Here is a 23,788-nt window from a genome sequence, read left to right as displayed (position 1 = left end):
ATAATGATTGTCACTAATTTGCTGATTTTTAAATGGCTAAAAAAGAAATTTGCAAATTCATTTTGTAATTATTATTCAAAATTGTATAGCTATATTAATCGTTTTTAATTTAGATAATGTTCCACTAATCACAAGCGATTTTTTTATGTGAAAATTTTCCGTAAATTTTTGTAAAATTGGCGTTATTTGATTATCGAATTGTATTACTTATAACTCTAAAAGACGATTTTTCCTCGAGAAACGATTTATGTTAAAAAATTCGTTATTTCATATTTAATTTTTTAAATCATAAAATTGCAATTTCGGTCGAGTCATTTTGCGCCAAAACATGTGCAAAGTTTATATCAATTTCAAAAATAGCGTTGTAGGGGCTACCAAGCGTAGAAAGGAGCCGATTTCGCAAGTATAAATTCACTCGTCGCTGCGATAAGAGGATTCACTATCCTACCTTGCTTAGCAGCGCGAGCATTGATTTGAAATAAAGGCTCAGCAATTTCCTAAGCCTAATTTCTTTATTCAGTGGTTAGCCTGCTAATTCCTTTCCTTGCGATACTAAAGCGCTCAACTCATAAGACTATCTCTCTTATGAGAAAAAAGTAGTCTTAGATATCTCCTCTCTTCAAATTCATTAACTGCTAAGAAATTGAATTGAGTATTGGTTGCGGCGCTATCGGGCTTCTCCCCGATAGATTTAATCATACTCAATCGTATTTCAAAACGATTCATCGAAATAGAAAACTTTGTGTTTGCTATCCGATGAATTTTGATATCTCATTTCTTGTAGAATATATGCGTGTCAACTTCTTGCTATTCTCGGAAACGCGATTACAAATATAATAGAAAGAGTCCGAACTATTTATTTGATAACGCGAGAAAGACTCAAACGTTACATGTAATACATGAAAATATAGCGTTGTAAACATGTTGACAGTAGTAGTGTATAATACTGAATGTGATTTATGTGTAGTTTTGCTAACAAGTCTCAATGTCATACAAGTTTCATGTAGTATCATAGGGAAGCCTCTTTTTACGATTGCATTTATTTGCGGACAAGTCCTTGTTAGACTATAATATGTATCTTACTACAGCATCTTGAAAAAAACCTGAATAGTATCGCAGCTACATCTATAATAAATTTCAACTATATGTTTTCTAGTGACTGACTTAGGTTCAATTTTTTTGGAAGCAATTATTTGAGGTTATAAGTGTTACCTCCCAAACATCTTTTTAAAAACTTACCTGTTGTCTAGTTTTTGTGTTATACTTCTTGTGCATTACAACACATGAGAACTCTTCCATGCAAACTCTTTTTAGTCTTCTAAGTCTTTATTTTTGGGTCCGTGTACCTCTTTGCATCTTCAAAATATAACTCCAAATTGTAAATTATCACCAGTAGAAATTTTGTTATACCAATTGAATTGTTATTTTCATTTCTTGGTATCGTAATAAAATGCCAATGCAAACGAATGTCTATAACGAAAAATAGTTTTCCCACTTCTACATTAGCTTTATCTTCTTCAAGTTTTGATGGAGTATCTGATTCAAACGTTTATTCTTTCCACATTGATTCCAAGTAGATTCTTTTTTGCTAGTTTTAAATTTATACTCTTGTAAATTTTTATTTTGAATGACGTTATAATTTTTGATATGTCCATCTCTTGCGTCAAATTTGATTGCAAATAACTAACAATAAATATTAATACAGTACAAGTCATTAGTTTCGGTAGGGAAATTTTATGAGCAGCTTTTCCTTTACAATTTACTCAAAATAGATTTTGCTTAATATGATCCAAATACAATACTTATTTTACGTATATCTAGTTATTTCTTGTTGTTATTTAATCAAAAGAGGCATTGACAACAAAAGATATTAGAAGTTTCAAATGTTGTAAAAATCATCAAATTTAAAGTAACGTTTTTTCTCGCCTGTTTTAATTTGGTGATGGTTCCAAAATTGATTGAAGCTTTTTTAACAAACGTAACAAAGCTTTTTTTTAAAAACAAACGTAACACTTCCAATGAAAAAGAAAAAAGAAACAGCAAATTTCGTAATATCCTTCTATGGATAGGGGAGTTGAGTGGTATCTGAAGCTTATATAAAATTTTACGTGAAAGGTATAATCGCCATACATGGAAAGAAGTTATACGCTGACCGTCCCTACAATTGATAGTCATCGCGGCGCAGTAAAGGTGGATTCAAGGCGCTATTACATGGCGAGCGGGAAGCGGAAAATCACAGTAAGAGAGGGAAAATTGACAAGGGGTAATAGGTAAATAGTCAAAAACGGTTGCCGTTGCCGATTACTATATATTGTGAGATTTTATTTTAATTAATTTAAATTAGAAACATGTTATATCTTCTGTCCACTGCCGTTCGAGCGTCTTTTCGCTGCTGTTCGAGCGTCTTCTTTCAAAACATGTTCATTGAATGCAAATCAACCAATTCATTATTCGACATCCTCTGAATGATAATATTTTGCTCGTTCTTTTTAACTATCGCGTCGATCGAAGAGGAAAAAATAGTTTATTACGAAAGAATAAATTTTAACATAAATGATCGTAGACTGTATATTTATAATACTGTATCTTCTTATCCATTATATTTTTAAAAATTATTTATTGTTTTTTTAACTTTAAAAGAAATGTAATGCACGTGGTGTAAAAGGAACAATGTATTCATAAATTGAACAAATTTCAACACCTATGAAGTAAAAAAAAACTCGAATTTTTATTTCTCAAATTGTATTTGAACACTGAAAAGTAGATCGTATTTATACGTCGTACTGATTTCATCGCTTTTGTTAGAAAAACCGAACTTGTCATTCCTAGATAACTATTTTAATATTCAACGATATAAAATAAAGTAAACCTATAGTACAGTTAAAACTTTTCGTATCCAAATCAGAAATAAGAATATCTTATACTTATAGCTTGTCTTAAGCCCCTCCCCAAACCTACGAGGGAGGGTCAATAAGTCTTCACAAAATCCAAGAGATAGCGCTCGTCACGCTTAAATTATGATGTTTTTGGCAAACAATACTACTAACTAAATATCGTACAAAGTTTCAGCTCGATTCATTAAGTCGTTTTTTTGTGAGCGTTGATTGAACAAAAAGTTATTGGTTTATTTGAAAAATGGAAAAAACAGAGTTTCAAGCCGTGATAAAACATTTTTATTTGAAAGGCGTTACACCAAAAGAAATCACAGTTGAGTTGAACGCCGTTCATGACAAGTCTGCCCTTGTATTTAAGACTGTTTATAAGTGGGTAAATAAATTTAAACGCAGCCGTACAACAATAAAAGATGAACCTCGTTCAGGACGCCCCGTAGAAGTGAGTACATCCGAAATGGTCAACAAAATCCACGATATGGTGTTGAGTGATAGAAGATGAAATTGTGAGAATTAGTGGAGGCCACAGGGGTATTAAAGAGTACAATCATTTCAATTTTGCATGAAAAAATGGGGATGAAAAAAATATCAGCAAGATGGGTGCCGCGTTTGCTCACTGCTGAAAACAAACGAACCCGCGTGATAACCTCTGAGGCTCTTGTGGCACGCATACATCGTGATCCGGAAGACTTTTGGCGTCGACTCGTAACTGTAGACGAAACATGGATAAACCACTACACTCCTGAAACCAAAGAACAGTCCAAACAATGTATTACCACAGGAGAACCAGCCCCAAAGAAGGCAAAGACAGTAAAGTCAGCTGGCAAGATTATGGCAACGGTTTTTTGGGATACGTATGGAATCATCTACATCGACTATTTGGAAAAGGGCCAGGCGATCACTGAACAATATTATGCGTCATTATTAGGTTAGCTGAAAGAAAAAATCAGAGAAAAACGTCCTCACTTGAACAAAAAAAAAATGCCTCTTTCTTCACGACAATGCTCGAGTTCACACGTGTGCAGTTTCTATGGCAAAAATTAACGATTTAAAGTTCGAATTAATTGATCATCCACCATATTCGCCTGATTTGGCTCCCAGTGACTTTTTCTTATTTCCTAACTTCAAAAAATGGCTTGCCGGACAACGATTCACGTCGAATGAAGAAGTCATCGCCGAAACAAATGCCTATTTTGAGGGTTTTCAGAAATCATATTTTTCTGATGGCTTAAAAAGACTGGAAGGCCGTTTAATAAAATGTATCGACCTTCAAGGAGATTATGTTGAAAAATTAAAAATAATTACATACACAAAACTTTTTTTTCCTTCTTTTTGTAAAAACTTATTGTAAAGATTTATTGACCCACCCCTCGTATTTATAGGTACACAAAATATGCGAACTAATGGACTAGCTTTGCTCCATAGTTTTTCTGCGAATAAGCATGACAATGTTGAAACAAAAATATAAAATCATAAATTATCCTAATAAAAGTACTGTGAATCAGTTTCAAGTCTTCACGGTACTTCAATTGTTACAATTTATTGGTATATATACTTTTTCTCATCACTCTGATATTTCTTCCCGACGAAACAATAGAGCAAAGATAGTCCTATTGGTTTGCATGGTATGTATAGCTAGATGTATAAATAGATAGGTATTGAAGGCCTTAATAGAAAAGATTTCGAATAAAAATGTAAATTTGTTTTCTTTTTAGATGAAACATTAGTTGAAAGACATTACCTATAACTGTAATAATACATGAAAAACGTTTAACTACAAAAGAAAATGAAAAAAGTGCTAAACGCATAGATCTACTAATTTCTGATGTTTTGATAAAAAAAGAGAGCAATCAAAATGCCAGTTTAGAATTACCTTCTCTGGCTGCACAAGTTTTTAAAACTGTAGAATCTGAGCATCCAGTCAACGCTGAAACTGTAGAGAAGCCCGTGGACGAATTTCGATGTCAACCAGTAATTAATGGACTAGCGAACTCATTTACGATAGAAAACGGTGCAAAAGATGGCGAAACTTATGATCAACTTAATGATCATCTTATACTTGAGGATGAAGAAACGTATTACAGGTATAGTGACTGCGGTGACTCCAAAAAAGATGGTGATGAAGAGGATGAGAACAATGTTTTAACAACCCGTGCAAAAATTAATCATACTACTGCAGAACTTTGCAAGCAAATATCAACTCAGTTAACTCATACATATCCTTAGTGGTCTATAGAATGTTTCATACCAAAAAATGCGCAAAATACATTTTTAATAAGAGTTCGGAAAGAGATTCCTCTGTTGCACATGCCGCTAAATGCAAGAACAATTATGAAAGCTCCTACACGGGGAGTTATTTACCAGATTAAAGGTGGTGAATATTGCCATTTTGGTCTCGGATCTGTTTTAAACAAAATGGTTTAAGACCGTACAGTATTGAGCATCTCTAGTAATCGCATAGAATTATTAATTAATATCGATGGAGCACTGACTGGAAAAGATGCTGAAAAAAATTTATGGCTTATTTTGTGTTCAGATAAAATGACTAAAAAAGTCTACATTATTGGAGTATATATGTTGGCATAGCCAAACACGAAGATGTAAATAAATACTTGTCTTTCTTCGTTAAAGAAGCTGTATTTTTCATAATTCATGGAATTCATATTGATAGCCTACAGTATACCGTTTTAATTGATGAATTTATCATGGATGCGCCAGCTAAAGCATACGTATTAGGAATGAAATGTCATAGTGGTTATTTTAATTGCACTAAATGCACAATCAAAAGCTCAAATAGAGACTACGTTTATTTTCCTGGTAATATTGCCACTCTAAGAACAGATGAAAAATTTCAGGCTATCAAAGATTATCGCAAACAAGGTTACCAATTAAAAAAAACAATAATAACTGAGATTCTCAATTTGGATATAGTCAATCAAATCCCCCTTGATCCTATGAACCTGTTTAGACTTATAAGAAAATTCTATTTGATATGGAGACATGGTGCTACGAAGTAGTTAACGATTACTAAAATGGATACGATATCAAAAGCTTTCATTCGTATAAAACCATTCGTACCTTATGAATTCGCTTGTAAACCAAGAGATTTAAAAGACCTCAAACAGTTCAAGGCCACTGAACTCAAGGAAGTAGGATGTTACACAGGTCCTGTCGCATTGCAAGGCCGAGTAAACAAAAAAGTATACAACAATTTTGTTACTTTACATGTTGCTTATAGCATTTTTAGTAATTCAATACAATGTAGAATTTCTGAGTGGATTGATTATGCAGAAAATCTTTGCAAAATATTCGTCAAACAATTTAAAAAAATTATATCGTTCAAAATATGTTTCATATAATGTGTACAACATTTACATTCACGTTGTGCACAACGTAAGACGATACGAAGAACTAGCAAACTTTTGGGCATACTATTATGAAAATTTTATGGCTCGCATCAAGCGGCTATTGGAAAGTGGCAACAAAATAACCGAACAACTGCGTAACAGATGTGCGGAAATCGAACTATTAGACGAAAAACCAATCAATTCAGCTGGTAAAGGTATTCCAGTATTGAAACAACCACACAGTGATGGTCCTGTGCCTGATGTTTTCAAAAGTGCCTTGCAGTATAAATTCGGACTCTTTTTTGATTCCTTCAAAATAAACGGCGATGATGCCAAAAATAATTATTTTTATATTAACTGTGACAGGGTTATAGCGATGTTCGCTAGCCCTGTGTGCGGCACTCTCCTCGCATGAACGCAGCGACCAAGTGTACGCTATATAGCGACTACATACTTGTGTCGTTGCAGGATCGGGAGAGAGGATCGCGATGCTCGGTGAAGTGTCGCCGTGAGTGCGAGTGAGAGCGAGAGAGAGCGATTTCGGTTGATTTTTGACGGCGAGAGAAGTGGGAGCGCGGCGGCGCGAGGCTTAGAAAATTAAGTGTGAACAACGGCAGTTAGGCGCGAGCTCTCGAGTAATTAAGGCCACCTAGAGAAAGACTGGACTGGACAAGATTGGCAGGAAAGGAACTACTGCCATCAGTGCGACTGCCACGTTTGCCAGGAAGAGAAAGTTATTCGAAGCTGAGCCAGTTCATGCAGCGACCATTCACCGTCCACGAAGTAAAGGCTGTGCTGCGGCCCTTCTTTCAGCAACACCAATCGTCGCCAGGGCGCCGTTTCCTGCGGGTCTACGCTTTCGCCGGCGTCGTCTCTCTAACGACGGACCGTCGATGCCCGGTAGGTCCATAAACAGTATAATCTCTCTCGCGCCAGCTCTCACTCGATTACGGATCTTAGAAAATTAAGCGTACTTTATCGCGCAAGCTGAATGATTTCGCTCGCGTGATCTCGCGAACTTTGGTCGCGGATAGGCTAAACGAGCGCGCTCGCCACGGTGAAGTGAATCTTGTAGCGTTTATTTGTAAAAGGGCGTCAATAAATGATATCTCTATGTGTAATATATATTAATTGAAGAGTTCATTTATTTGAATCATCCTCCCCAACCAGAGCGAACGTCAGCCCATGAAAATCAGCGCCGGCTTTCTTTACCGCGATAGAACCCGATAAAAAATTAGCAGAGCTCAGCCCAAGGCGCACGGTGGCTGACCCCTCTCGTATAACAATCATTATGTAGAGATTTTGAATATTATTAAAAATGAAGCTGATATATACGTAGTCGACCGAACATTGAAAGTGATTGGTCCATTATACCATCGGCCTTGCTCATCAAGATTATTGGGAATAAATATTTTAGATTTTGCATATCCAAGTACACAAATACAATGCTGGAACAAAAACGCAGTAACGGACAAATTATTCATAATGCTGCACAAAGGCAATTTTGTTGCATTTCCAATATTACATACAATTCGATCATCAGTGCAAACAGGTATGTCTTCAATGTTAAATATGCATGCTCCAAATTCTACGCTTTTATCCATGAAATTTTTGGAATTTTATACAGTATAAAATTTTATTTGTTTTATTTTCAGAGTAATATCAGTCACACTTCATCGATTACATCTATACTATCTTCAAAACTGTAAATAATTCGGCGAAATGAATCACGACTGAATTATTTAAAGCAGGAATGTTTTTCAAGAATGTTTAATATGTTCATCCATGCAAAAATAGAAGATTTGCTTCTAGTTTTGACATATAACACTACTTTTAACGAACGAAATGCAATTTTAGCGAAGTACTTTACGCCTCATTTTATATATTTCGAATATGATTTTTAGCGTCAATCTCGTTCGTAATGTCTCTTTTCTCTCTGTATAGTTGAATGACTAAATACGGTTTAGTTAATCTCAGTCATTTCACGTTTTTTCCAACTAGTTTTTATTCTAAGGTTTTAATTTTATTCGAGTATAACTATTCAACTAATAGTTATCTAATTTAACTGGAAACGAATTTTAAATCTGTACGAGGCACTGTGGCGTTATGGCGAATTACTGGACGATCAGATAATAATAAAAAAGTTTGTGTACGTGATGGTTAAGATATTTCCTTATACGTTGTTATTTTGTTTGAATTTTGAGTTATTCAAGAAAAAGTTTAAATAAAATGAAATTTGTTAAATTGTAACATGAAATATATTTTGAATTGTGACAATAATATTTATACACGTTGTAACGCGTTTGGAGGCGAAAAGTACTATTAAGAGATGTTAAAACTGAGACCGATACTCCGAAAAGTGCTGTACTTTTGTATCTTTGCGCGTCACCCTCGACCATCAGATTGTTAGAATATTGTTGGGTATTTTTGGATCATATCGCAATGAACTATAATGCGCGTATCGTACTTTTTCGTAGTTTTTGTTCTCAGATCATTATTTTATTCGAATATAACATCGCTTTATCGATCATACAATTTTTGTAAAGAAAAAAATTGCGTTAAAAATTCGATTTTTAATAAGTGCAAAAAGAGAGAGAAAGAAGAAAGTGCTTTTTCACTTGAATCGAGTTGCTTTCAGTAGCGATACTTTTGAGTACCTTTGATCTTTGAAGCGATAAGTGACTCTGAAAAAATTATTATTTTGTTGAATAGTACGAGTAGCAATGTATTTTCGTGTTTATAAGCGTTACTCCTAAGTGGAGATCTGCTCTGAATGTGAATGATTGAATGGATGATTAATTTTGCCATGATCTCGCAATGCCTTAATTTGATTGTTTCATTATAATATAAAATTTTATTTGATTGATATGTTGCTTTGCTGTCTTGGCGATTATTTGCGATAATAGAATTGAGAGTTGTAAAATGCGAGTTTACTTTATCATTGCGAAGATTTTACTATTCATCAGTTTGTTTCGGAAAATTAACATATATATTCTCCGTATGTTATTTATTATTACATTAATAAACTTGACTCACAATTTTCAAACAAATGTATTCACTACACGGATTGATCATTTAAATAAATGTACGGACTTATTGATTTTTCAATAATTAGGTTGGTACGTAGCCGCGACGTACCAGCTACGTACCAGAATCATCTCACATACGTTGCAGGAACGTTCATCTTAAGGATTGCTACCACGTACGTGCCGGGTACGTACCGAAAATCGCGATGGGATTCGGGGATCCAAAATGTATTCAAACCTGCAACGTACCGTATACGTTGCCGCGACGTTTATAATTTATTTTCTCGGTACATACCGCAACGTTCTTAGTCGGTGAACCTGAGTAGCTGTAAAAATGTTGCTTTCTCTTCAGGAACATATCAGCTACGTTTCTGGTACATACCTAAAGTCACGATCCGGCCACGGGATCGCCACCTCCTGCGCCATCTTCTTCATACGTACCAGAAACGAAACTTTTGCCACGAAAGCGGACATTAGCACTCAAGCGTCTATGTACCAGTCACGTTGCCGACTGGTTCCACCATTGGTACCTACGTACCCAAAAACGCGTACTGGGTACGTATCGGCCTCGGCCAATGTTAACTGGGTAGAAGAACTGATACTTGAGGTACTAGATCTACTGTATGTGAGAAGTGTATATGCAGCGTCAATCGTTTCATCTGTCTAAATATGAAAATAAATGAAAAAAGTCAAGAAATATAAAAGAATATGTATTTTTTATCAACACTGAGTGATGGAGTGAACTATGTAATACTCGCTCCGAACCAGCACCATCTTATGGCAACTCTTTATTAAACTCTCGTAATAATGTTTTAATAGTTAAATTGATTACGTAATAGAAAGCAATACAGAAATTAAAGAACCACTATTCTTGAATCCAATATATATACGAGGAATCTAGATGATCATTCATAAAATGAAAAATAAAAATAGAACTATTTTTTGCATCAATCATAAGTAATAAAGTTATTAATTAACTATATACACTACCGTCCATAAAGATTTGCCATCCCCTTGCTGAAATCATCAAAACTTTAGAGTTTTATGGCTCAGTTTCTATAAGAGCTAGAAAATCCTACGGGGTCTCATTTAAAAGGTCTTGCCAAGACCTTTCAAATTTTGTAAAACATAATTGATTTTATTTATTTTTTGTACAACTTGTCACGTCATAAACAAATTGTTTTTTTTTTAATTTTTTCACATCAACTTCGACCCCGATTTATTTATATAACGGATTATACGATGGAAAAACTGTATAAGTCATTCGATAGAGCTTTCAAAAAGCTACAAAATCCATATCCGGAAAATATTTTTACCTTTATTTTTTATGAGCTATATGGTGTTTTATACAAAAACAAAGATTTTCAAAAAATGGGCTGTATTTTTTTTATTTTCAACTCTAAAGAAAAAACTCTCAGAAGAAAAAATGTAGTATTTTGCAAGAGCTATCAAATGGGCCGCTCAGAATTTAAAAAAAATATAATTTTTTTTTTCACGTTTTTTAAAATTGAAATTTTTCTAGAAAAAAAACTGAAATTACATATATTTAATAAAATGAGTAAGTAACTAGTATTTATAACTGAATGGGCTTACAAACAATGATAACAAGATACATTTATTGAACCATAATTTATTACTTACTCAGAATAGAATAACATAATTTGGTTACAATTTTTCTACAAAATTTATTTATTACAACGTTTCAATAATAACATAACAATAATAATTTCATTTTTTATCATACTAATAACGCTTGTAATTAATATATTATCACAATCTGAATATAAATTTCAGTTCTAAACAAAAACGAAACAATACTAATTATTCAAACGTTTTTTTTATCGAAATGTCCACCTTTGTTTGCTATAACTACTTCACAAATTTGAGGCATTCGTGCTACAAGTTTCTCTAAAGTTTCTGCACTTATTTTTTTCCACTCATTTTCTAAGATATTCCAAAGATCCTTCTGGGAAGTAGGTCCTACCTTCCTTCCAGCTCTATCTAGATCATCCCACAACAGTTCGATAGGGTTAAGATCAGGAGAGTACGGTGGCCATTCCATCACAACTAATTTTTTTTCTTCTCCAATTGAGCAAGATAACTTTTACATAACTTTGAAGTATGCTTTGGGTTGTTATCTTGTTGGAACGTAAATTTGCGATCAATTATTCTTGTTCCGGAAGATACAACATTTTTTTCAATAATTTTTTTGTAACCTTCTTTTTTCAACTTGCCATCAATTTTAAGAAGGTCACCCACCTCAGAACCATCAAAACAACCCCATACCATTACTAAGCCGCCACCATGTTTGACCGAAGCACACATATTTTTCTCTAAATGTTTTTGCTTTTTTTTTCTCCGCACAAAACATCTGCGTTTACTACCAAAAACCTCGAATTTGCTCTCATCAGACCACAAAACTTTTTTCCAATCATCAATGGTCCAAATTTTATGTTTTCTGGCCCATGCCAAGCGTTTCTTTTTATTAATCGGTTTTAGTAAAGGCTTTTTAATTGCTATTCAACCGTATAGTCCATCTTCATGAAGTCGTCTCTTTATCGTAGTAACACTAAGTTTAACATCATACGCTTTTTGAGTTTCAACAGCAAGTTCGGGTGCCGTGAGTCTTGGATTATGTGTACTTGTACTACAAATGTGTTTATCAGTAGCGCTCGTAGTTTTCCTATCCTTCCTGAAATTTTTTTGTTTTTGATATTGCCTTGAGTTATGAATTTTTTAATGTTATAATCAACTGTTCTTCTTGGAATATTCAAAATTTTGGAAATTTCATTATTACTTTTATTCACTTTATGCAAGGCTGCTGTCTCAGATCGCTCTTCAATGCTTAAGTTTCTTTTTTTCGTCATTTTTAATGAACAAAAAATACATGCATAATTTACTGACTAGATTGGACACATTGATATTTCACTCATTAAAGCTCATAAGAGACTGAATTTCCATACGTATTCTCTGCTATATGTATATATTCATGAAAGTCAAGTAAATAAAATCATGTAAACACTCAGTGATTATCACAGTGATTATCGGTGAGCACAATACTGTAGAAAGTCATTAAAAATGAAAACAATGCAAATTCCTCTGTTACAAACGTCGAATACAATAAATGTATCTTGTTATCATTGTTTGTAAGCCCATTCAGTTATAAATACTAGTTACTTACTAATTTTATTAGATATATGTAATTTCAGTTTTTTTTTCTAGAAAAATTTCAATTCTGAAAAACGTGAAAAAAAAAATTTTTTTTTTTAATTCTGAGTGGCGCATTTGATAGCTCTTGCAAAATACTACATTTTTTCCTCTGAGAGTTTTTTCTTTAGAGTTGAAAATAAAAAAAATACAGCCTATTTTTTGAAAATCTTTGTTTTTGTATAAAACGCCATATAGCTCATAAAAAATAAAGGTAAAAAAATTTTCCGGATATGGATTTTGTAGCTTTTTGAAAGCTCTATCGAATGGCTTATACAGTTTTTCCATCGTAGAATCCGTTATATAAATAAATCGGGGTCGGAGTTGATGTGAAAAAATTAAAAAAAAACAATTTGTTTGTGACGTCACAAGTTGTACAAAAAACAAATAAAATCAATTATGTTTTACATAATTCGAAAGGTCTTGGCAAGACCTTTCAAATGAGACCCCGCAGGATTTTCTAGCTCTTATAGAAACTGAGCCATAAAACTCTAAAATTTTGATGATTTCAGCAAGGGGATGGCAAATCTTTATGGACGGTAGTATATATATCAAATAAAATGGAAATATAATTTAAAGTAGAGGGAAACGGTTGTGGTGGCTCGAAAACCAAAGTAGTGGAAAGAGGTCTTAAAAGAGCTGCGAGCTTCGAAGAGCTTCATTCTGTCTCGAGAATCGAGTAGTAGCTGTTATAGCAGCAGCATCCAGTAGTAGTCGTAGTTGTAGTAGTAGAAGACGTAACATTCTAGCTCTCTTTACCTACAGCAATATGAATTTTGAAATGTTGAATAACATTAGAATGAAGCTATTCCACGTACGTCCTGAAAAGAGTCATTATGAATTGCATGAAGATCAGAATTACCTAATAACATATATGAGACAAGATGAATCTCAAATTATTCTTGAACTCGATTGTGAGTTCAAAATTGTTCTAACGAACCGAATTTCAAGAACAATAATTTATCATTATGATCTTTTTATTGATCTATCCGTCAAAGTTCAAAAATAAGCATCATTTATTCAATATCATGGATGTGATCGATTTAAAATTATGACTTAAATGTATTTTTATATCTTTTTATATGTCAATAAAGATTGTGTTATATAAATTTATTTTCTGGAGAGATAAATGAGTCAATAGTGTTTCTATTAAAACAGATTTCGACTTGTCTTAATGGATTCACTAGTAACGAAGATAAAATGGAATTTCCTCACAGATAAGAGCGAAGATTGGGGCTCTTATCCTTAAAATAAAAAAAAGCAATGTAATATTTATAAATGAAAACAACACTATTTATTTCAATATAAGCTAGATACATATAAATATACATTTGTAATTCATTGATTTATAGTCTCCTTATTTATCCAAGAATTGTGAGTATTATCAAAGACGAGCCATTTTACGAAGATTTCATTTCCCCGTCTCCTAAGAAATTTTTCTACAAAATAGATATCAGGATACATAGCTTTCTATAGTTCTTGCTCGTAAAAACTACCAACAATGGGATTTTCTTGGTAATCTAGCAGGTAATATCTTACAGGTTTAGTTCTCGAAATACGATGAATAGTAAAAATTTCTGTAGACCAATTAGGCGTATATCCCTTTTCAAATACGTGTTTAGACTTACTCACTCGCAATTTATCTCCTACCTGGAATTTCGGTTTTTTGAAAAGACGATGATCGTAAGAGAATCGTGTCAAGACCTGCATTTCCTTTTCTTTAATCACGTCTTTAGGCTTCATATTTATTGTGCGATGATTTGATTATTATAAGATTCTATTAAACTGGGGAGAAAGTCAATCCACTCATAATTTCCTATTAAACTGAATTTTTTCTACATAATATTTTTAAGTGTTCGATTGAAACTTTCACAAATTGATGCTTTAGGGTTGTTATAAGTAGAATATAGGTTTATTTTAATAAGGTTAATTAGAGAACGTATCTATAATAGTTAATATATAGCGAAAACCTTTGTTTTCTCTGGAATAGTATTGCATCTCAACAAGATCAGCTTACCATGTTTCATATATTCCGCGTATATCGACTTTTTGATGAGAATAGTTTCGACGTTCTGGTTTGTTTAACTCATCCAGTACACTTTGATGTATCATTTTCAATATACTTGTTAAAATTGATGCATAATGTCAAACGATGTATTTTTTAAGTCTTTGTATTTATTATTATTCTTTGTAAATGTTTAATCTCATCCTGATACACTTGTAATTCCGATCTTATATCTTTATATTTAAAGATTTTTTAAGATTATTTATCGCAGTCGTAAGTGTAGTGACGTTAGTTTCACTAGTTTTTTGCAACGTTTGTAAGTTTACAGCATCGTTACTCCACTGAGGATCAGCTATACGAGGACTGTCCGGAAAGTATCGGGCCTACGTTAATATCTTCGCGCCATAGTATTCGAGCGACCTCTACTAAACAGAAACGTCAACAGTAAAGCCTCACGAATCTATTGGTTACTTACTGACACCTGCCGAACGTATAGTTCATGCGCAGCGTGTCTTTATTTACAGTGTCTTTTTCGCGTTCGTCGGATTTTGATATTGTCAAAAATGATTGAAAAACAAGATCAATGAATTTGCATCAAATTTTGCTTTCAACTCGGAAAAACGAGTTTGAAAACTATTGAAATGATGCAAAAGGCCTTTGGAAGCGAGTGTATGAGCAACACACGAATAAAAGAGTGGTATAAACGGTTCAAGGATGGTCGCACTTCTGTCGATAGTGATTCTCGTTCCGGCCGACCTTCGACGACCAAAACCGCAGATAATATTGAGCGAGTGTGACTTGCAATCGAACAAGATCGTCGGATGACTGTACGAGAACTAGAAGAAGACCTTGGGATACCAAAAACTATTAGAAAAAATAAAGAATACTACGTTCAAATTTTGAAACGTTTGCGTGATTCTGTAAGAAGAAAACGGCCGCACTTTTGGGAAAGTGATGACTGGCTTCTCCATCACAATAATGCGCCAGCGCATTCATCCAATCTTGTGCGGCAGTTTTTGAGCAAACACAATATCGCATTGCTTCGACAACCTCCATACAGTCCCGACATAGCCCCTTGTTAGTTTTGGCTGTTTCCAAAAGCAAAAAAACCACTCAAAAGACACCGATTCGATGACAAAACAACGGTTTAAAACAATGCGACGAGTGTACTTCTAGGACTGTTTTGAAAAGTGGAAACATCGATGGAACCGTGTTATTCAATCAAGTGGGGATTACTTTGAAGGATGCCACCCACCAGATCATAGAGAATAACGCTAGCACGAAAATATAAAGGTAGGCCCGATACTTTCCGGACAGACCTCGTATTACAAATTCTTTTGTCATCCACGTCGTATTGTCCGTCTCAAGTGATTTTATACCCTACACCAGGAGGACCTCGATTACCCTCATTTTATTCATTTTCCGTCCAAATACATCAACGCTCATTTTATTACTGAGGAATATTTAGAATTATTTTGATATATTTAGCCAGCTTCACGTAATTCTTTAACGATTGAATGAAGTTGATTAACATGACTAGAATTACCAGCGGTTTATTCGGTGATAAGCAATTTCAATTGATCAACTAGCTCGTTTGGATCATCCCAATATACATAATAAAATAATGTTCCTTTTCTGGCTATTTTTGAGTTAGAAAAAAGAACTCTTCCATCAATAGTCAATTTTCGCTTCTTAGCACTACCTCTCAAAGTTAAATTTGAACCAATATACTTTTGAATTTATTTACATGCTTATTGCGATATTCTCTATTTGTTTCATATCTCTCACGATGAGCGTTAGTGATTTCAAGAATTTTTATATAATTTTCAATATCAGATCAACTGATTAATTTAGAATCAGGTTCTTACTTTACTATAGAGAAGTTTCCTTAAACCAGGAGTCTTGCTGTATGTTTTATCATTCACAGTCACGTTATCGTTTTGGAAGGAAATTGGAGAATTGTCTATAACATATGTATTTTCGTGCAAGCAAACACCAAATGTCTTGTCTAAATTACTTTTCTGTTGAGGTTCATACAGTAGTCGAATATAGTTTCCTACAATCGAATCATCTAATAGCTGTTTTTGTTGTTTTGTAGTTACATTTTAACCAACTTTGTTTAAATTTATTGCATTTATATTAATTGCTAATTCAATAGTCTTATTAAATTCGTTTTTATCAGCAGCATCATCTTTATCAGCAATAGAAATAGCGGATTCAAATGTAGAATCAAGCAACTGCAATATAGAATTTAAGTCATTAGCAGTACTATTGAAATATCGAGATTTATAGGGAGCGTCAGGTTGTTTTTGACCTGAAAACTTTATCGAACGTATTTTTCTTCTTTTTGTTCGTTTCCTGTTTAATATTAGCGTTAGTTTTATCAATAGCTATCTCCTCAAGTTTAAAGTTAAAAGTTTCATCCAATGTATTTTCTAAATCAGCTTTGTCACGTTTTATTAGTTGATACTTACGTCTGATGGCATCAAGAGCCTGATTGCTCGAGCACCTTCTTTTCTTTTTCACAATTAGCCATGTTGACGCTTGTAATTTCTTAAGTTAAATAATCTTCATTGGTTCACTCCGTTATATTTATAGGAAAAGAATCAAATCCCTTTCTATACCGTCCATGATTGATTGGTCTATCTCTATCGATAACTAAAAATCCTTTAAATATTTATACTTTGGTTGATTGAGGGACTTTGAATAAACATAAACGTTTTCGAATCTAAGTTCATTTGGATGTGTGATTAGTGTTTGCAAATAGTTAGTTTTACCACAGTTACTAGGACCACAGAAAACTGCTCGTATACTGTCAGGTAGTATTTCGCCATATAATTTTTTTCGTTATTCCGTCTCAACCACATTCTCAAAATTTATGACTTGCAACTTAAGTGGTTGTTCTTCGAAGTCCATATTGTTTTCTAGTCACCGAATGAACGACGAATGAGACTATTAACTATAAAAAGACTGCTTATATTTTTTAGTTCCATTAAGACTTTATCTTCTGATAAGGTATGATCATTTATTGCTAAAGAAAGAGCGGTGGTGCTGGCTTAGTGAATAAGATCATTAATAACTTATCGTTCGAAGCTTATTTGCCTGGTTATCTGTATTTCGAACCGGGAACTAAATTGAAAAAACGACTTGCTCGTGGTGATCCTGAAAAAAATTCGCTAGACGCTACTTTTAAAAATCACGATATTGGTTATTCTCAGAATCGAGAGAACTATGACGCGAGAAACGAAGCCGACAAAATTCTAGCTAACAGGCCTGGGATAGAGTGCAAGCGAAAGATAGTAATTTTTGGTGAGAAAGTTGCTGCGTTTGCTGTAGCCAACATAATGAAAGTTAAAAGTAAACTTAGTATGGGTATTTAAATTTGAAAAGAAGGAAAGAAACGAGACAAGGGATTAAAAAATCGTCAACAACAACCACAGCGACGAAAGACACATGTAAAAAGTAAAAATCTATCAATTACATTGAAAAATATTATTATTGCTGCCCAGAGAAGTGTTGTGCCTAATAATAAATCACTCATCGTTATTCGTTTGGCTATAAAAGGCGCTAAAGAAGCTGTAAAGAAGACTGCAGGAAGAAGAAAAATAAATATGCCTCGTATTCTAGCGATTCCTAGTAAAGTGAGTAGAGCTCTTCCTTTTCTAATTCCATTATTTGCCGCTTTGAGCGCCACTGGAGTTCTAGCTGGAGAAGTTGCTTTAATATCAAAAGCCGATAACAGTGCTAAGGGCGTTCAAAATCAATTAAAAGAAACTCATAGACACAATAAAACTATGGAAGCTATTGCTATTGGTAAAGGACTGTATTTGCAACCGCATCGTAAAGGTTATGTTCTTCATCTGAAACCATATTGAAGTGGAAAAGGTTTAAGAAAAAAAGCTCGAAGTAAATTTACCTAATCGAGCACTGACAGATCATGATTTAAAAAAATATGCTAAAATACTAGAAATTGCAAATTTTCGACGTGTTTTCATGAGTGATACTCTACCAGCCGATGGACCCCGATATCAAGAGTCAGCTATTGTAAATTGAGATGATGTAAGTGGACCAGGTACTCATTGAGTATCATATAAAAAGAAAGGTGATGAGGTCATGTATTTTGATAGTTTTGGTAATCTACAACCGCTTATAGATGTATTGCTTTATCTCAAAGTTAATAGAATCATGTATAATTATATTAGATATCAAGATTTTAATACTTCGAACCAAAAAGCCAAAAATACAGAAGAAATTACAGAAAAATATGACACTACATCAAAAGATGAAGACATATCACTATATCAAGATCTAGAAAAAATATTAACGACAATAAATGAAATAAACACGCAAGAAAAAGAAAAAACAGAGCAAAAACAAGAGGAAGGCGACGAACAAACGTATCAAGAAAACTTAGCAAAATTCATGGAAAATATAAACGAAGCTCTCGAAAATAAAAAAGAGCAAACAGAAGAAGAATACATCATGGACAACTATTATACCTTTTGTTCGATATTAGAACAAAAAATAAAAATAGAGAATAATACAAAACAAAATATACATATACAAGAAACAGAATTATCAAGTAATGAAACTATTGATACACGGAAAGAAACACAAAGGGAAGTCACACAAGAAAAAGCACCCGAAACTCAAGACACGAAAGAAAGACGAAACCGACTGATTGAAACAGTAAAGCTAGATCACTTAACCCACAATAAAAAACGAGCAATAGAGAACTTGATCATATCATTCGAAGACATATGCTGGTTAGAAGGAGATAAACTCGGCATGTGCAATATCGAAGAACACGAAATCAACTTAACAGACGAAAAACCAGTATATATCAAACAATTTCCTTTGCCCTATACACTGAAACAAGTGGCATTAGACGAAACAAAAAAACTAATCGCAAACAAATTAGTTAGACCTTCGACAAGCGCCTTTAATGCACCAGTATGGGTCGTTCCAAAAAAAAGACTCACCAAAGAAGGAAAAAAAAAATGGAGATTAGTCATAGATTACAGAAAATTGAACGCTAAAACTATACCAGACCCTTACCTGATACCTAACATATTAGAAATTTTTGATTGTATAGGAAAAAACAAATTTTTTACAACTATTGACATGGTTTCTGGATTCCATCAAATAAAAATGAAAGAATCAGACATTCACAAAACTGCCTTCAGCATACCTGGTCTAGGACGCTTCGAATTTAAAGTGCTACCTTTTGGACTAATCAATTCGCCAAGAATTTTTCAAAGAGCACTAACAACAGTACTCGGAGACTTAAGAGAAAAAGGCTTCTGCTATGTATACATTGACGACATAATCATTGTGGCAAATACAGTAGAAGAACACAACGCAAGATTCAAACTCATAGCACAAAATCTAAGAGAAGCAGGACTCAAATTAGAAACCAGCAAATGCAAATTCTTCCAAAAAGAAGTAGAATTTCTAGGACATATCATAAATGAAGAAGGCGTAAAAACTGACCCAAAGAAAATCGAAGTAATACAGAAATTTCCTATCCCTAAAACAGTTAAAAATATTAGAGAATTCTTGGGACTAACTAGCTATTACAGACGCTTTATAGACAACTTTTCAGATATAGCTAAACCATTAATACAGCTATTACAAAAAGACATAGAATTTGTCTGGAATATAGAGAGACAAAAATCATTCGAAAACTTAAAGAAAGCTCTATGCTCTGCACCAATACTGCAATATCCAGACATGACAAAACCCTTCATAATAACAACAGATGCATCAAACTTCGCATTAGGGTGCGTACTCTCACAAGGCAAAATAGGTGAGGATAAACCAATTGCATTTGCATCACGAGTGCTAAAACCAGCAGAAAAAAAGTACCACACATATGAACGCGAAGCATTAGGAATCGTATTCGCTGTGAAAACATTCAGAAATTACATATATGGAAATAAATTCACAATAGTAAGTGACCACAAACCACTGCTATCTTTCAAATCTGCCGACAATAACTCCAGAGTACAAAAATGAAGACTCAACTTACTGGATTACGATTATGACATCATTTACAAACCTGGGAAGATAAACACAAACGCAGACGCACTATCAAGAAATCCCGTAGAAAATACCATGGTAACAGTCGTAACCAGAGCACAAAAAGCTAAAGAAACAGGAAAAACACAAACAACAGACATACAAAATAATAATACAACAATAAAAAGAACAATAAAGAAAAAAAGAAAACAAAAAACAAGCCCAAAAGGAAAAACAATAGTAAACATTAAAGATTACCCACCAAAAATCACGACAAGCGAGGCAGACCTAGAAATACAGAAGCATGTAGTCTTCACAAAAAAATCCATAGAATCACGGAACGACAACGTTGCAATATTTGTAAACCAATCACGACAAATATTAGACAAAAAAATGGAACAATTTATAAAGTCAAAGAAAATCAATATCAATAAAGACCTTCACACAAATGAAATCGAAATTATAAAAATAAATTCAAAAAAATTATTCATTCTATGCATAGACTCAGGCCAATCAGCAATAACAATAAAACAAAATATCACCCACATCCTAGAAACCCTGAAAGAAATCATGACAAAACAAAAAGAAAATAGATTCAGCATTTCAAAAGACCTACAGATAAACAATATCCATTGGCAAGAAATAGAAGAAATAATCACAAGAACCTTTCAGAACTCAGGAATTAACATAGTTATTTGCTTAAACTATATAGAATATATCAAAATCGAAGATCGAGATAGAATATTCAATCTCAACCACTCATCCGCCTTAGGAGGACACGCAGGAGTAAATAGAACGTTAAATCGCATTAAACTCAAGTATTATTGGGAAAATTTAAAAACAGACATAGAACAAAGAATAAAAAATTGCGAAGACTGCCAAAGAAATAAATTAAAAAGAGTAAAGACAAGACAACCAATGGTTATAACGGAAACACCGTTCAAAACTTTTGACAAAATTGCTATGGATATAGTAGGACCATTAAATATTACCAAAAAGCAAAATAAATACATCCTCTCCATTCAAGATTCATTATCAAAATTTCTAATAGTAATACCTCTACCCGATCAAACCGCCGAATCAATCGCAGACGCGTTCATAAAAAAATTTATATGCGTCTTCAGTTCACCAAAAATCGTGCTCACAGACAGAGGGGCAAACTTCACAAGCAAACTCTTGAAATGCATAGCGCGCAGATTTAAATTCACAAAAATAGAAACAACAGCCTTTTCGCCACAATCAAACGGTTCATTAGAAAGAGCCCATCATCCATTGTGCGAATATTTAAAAAATTTTTCAACCAAAAAAATTGAATGGGACGAATTACTAGAACTAGCACAATTCCATTATAACACAAGCATACACAGCACCCACAGATTCACACCACATGAACTAGTTTTTGCTTATCCACCACGATTACCTTCAAGCGAAGCTTTAAAAGCTTCAGAACAATTACCCACTTTCAATAATTACCTGTCACAGTTAATCACAAACATGAAAGACATTGCAAATTTCGCAAGAAAAAACTTAATAACCACTAAAGAAAGATCAAAAAAATATTATGATCGCTTCATAAACCCAACAGATTTCAAAGTTGGAGACCAGGTCTGGCTCATAAAAGAACCTAAACCAGGCAAACTTGAAAAGAACCAAAACCTGGGACCATTTGAAATCCTAAAGGTTACAGATAAAAATAATGTTACCATAAATAAAGGTGGAAAAGCAAATACAGTCCATGCAAATAAATTAATTATGCACAAGAAAAAAATCTAACAATAATTTATGTTCTAGGACCATTTCAACATGTATCAACAATTCTTAATAATAATTACAATTATCAAAACAACATCAGCCATCATTGGATACGACTGCGGGACAACAACGCCAAACATCACAACGTACTCCTTAGTAGACACGGGAGAATGCGACTTTCACAACACTCCCGTAAATAAATCAAACGTATATATAGAATTAATACAAACCGCGGAATTCCGCGAAATTCCCGTACTACAATGTAAAATAGAGATACATAGAACTGTCTCCATATGTGGAATATTCGGGCACTTAATACCCACACCAACTGGAGAACAGGAGTACATTTACGAAATAAGTCATGAACAATGTAAATTTATCCATGAAACAGGAACTTTCGTATACGACAACATTCATAAAATTGTTAATCTAAAAATAAACGCAACTACTTCAAAAAGTATCGATTTCGCGGGTAGCGCAGAAGGAAACTCCTGCTATGGAGCAGCCTACGCTGATAGCTTCGGATCATGGAATGAGGTATTTGTTCATGGCTTTATCAAAATAACATTAATACAAAGTAGAGCTAAAGTAAATTTAGATAACGATAAATTAAGATTAAACACAGGGACCGTATGCAAGTTCTCTGACAAAACATGTATAGACATGGAAGCAGGCTATACCTTCTGGGATATTTTACCAGGAGAAGAATGCTTCAAAAACGAATTCGATGTACTATTTAAAGGCATAGCAACAAAATATTCTAGTGACTACGATCACGAAATAATTTACGCATTAAATCATAGTGAAATAACATTTGCTCTAAGTGCCAGAAACAAAATACAACGCTGCAACAGAGAACTTGTAAGAACGGAACACCCGAAACTATTCATCGTAGAAAAAGACAATTACATAAACACATACCAACTAGAAAATGATTTAGTAAGCACAAGAAGCACCATAAACCTAGATCTATTTACATATGTCAATTCAAAATTTGTATACGTAGAAAAACATTTAAGGAGTCAATTGAACAAACTATACTTAAATTTAATAACAGAAAGATGCGAAGTTGAAAGGAAGGTAATACAAAATGCCCTATCCATTGCCACCCTCTCCCCTGACGAATTTGCATATGACATCATGAAAAAACCAGGATACATTGCAAGAGTTGCAGGAGAAGCAGTACACTTAATAAAATGTGTACCAAAGACAGTAAAAATAATTAAATTAGAAGAATGCTACAACGAACTCCCAGTAACCTCTGGAAACGAAACATGGTTCCTAACACCAAAAACACACATCCTCAAAAAGAAAGGGGAACAGATAAACTGCAACGCACTCGTCCCAACATACTACAAACTCGAAGAAGAATGGGTAAGACTCACACCCAAACCTCAACCATGCGTAGCACCAAACACACTCAGACCTAACACAAAAATAGGATGGAATTTCAAAGCAATAAATTCACTAGCAACAAGTGGAGTATACTCTCAAGACGAACTAGACGAACTACAACAACAAATAATGTTCCCTATGGAG

The 23,788-nt window shown here is 33.7% G+C and overlaps 1 protein-coding gene across 1 annotated transcript in view; it reads right to left on the bottom strand.

Annotated features, from left to right (window-relative positions):
* The window catches only part of LOC131663122 (extracellular sulfatase SULF-1 homolog), a 566,756-nt gene that overhangs the window by 34,119 nt on the left and 508,849 nt on the right, over positions 1-23,788 (bottom strand). The gene's annotated exons all lie outside the window — the stretch shown is intronic.

Source organism: Phymastichus coffea, unplaced genomic scaffold (assembly GCF_024137745.1).
Source record: "Phymastichus coffea isolate CEN01 unplaced genomic scaffold, Cenicafe_Pcof_1.1 PCOF00002, whole genome shotgun sequence".
NCBI classification, from domain to species: Eukaryota; Metazoa; Arthropoda; class Insecta; order Hymenoptera; family Eulophidae; genus Phymastichus; species Phymastichus coffea.
This window is presented reverse-complemented; position numbering and strand designations above follow the sequence as displayed.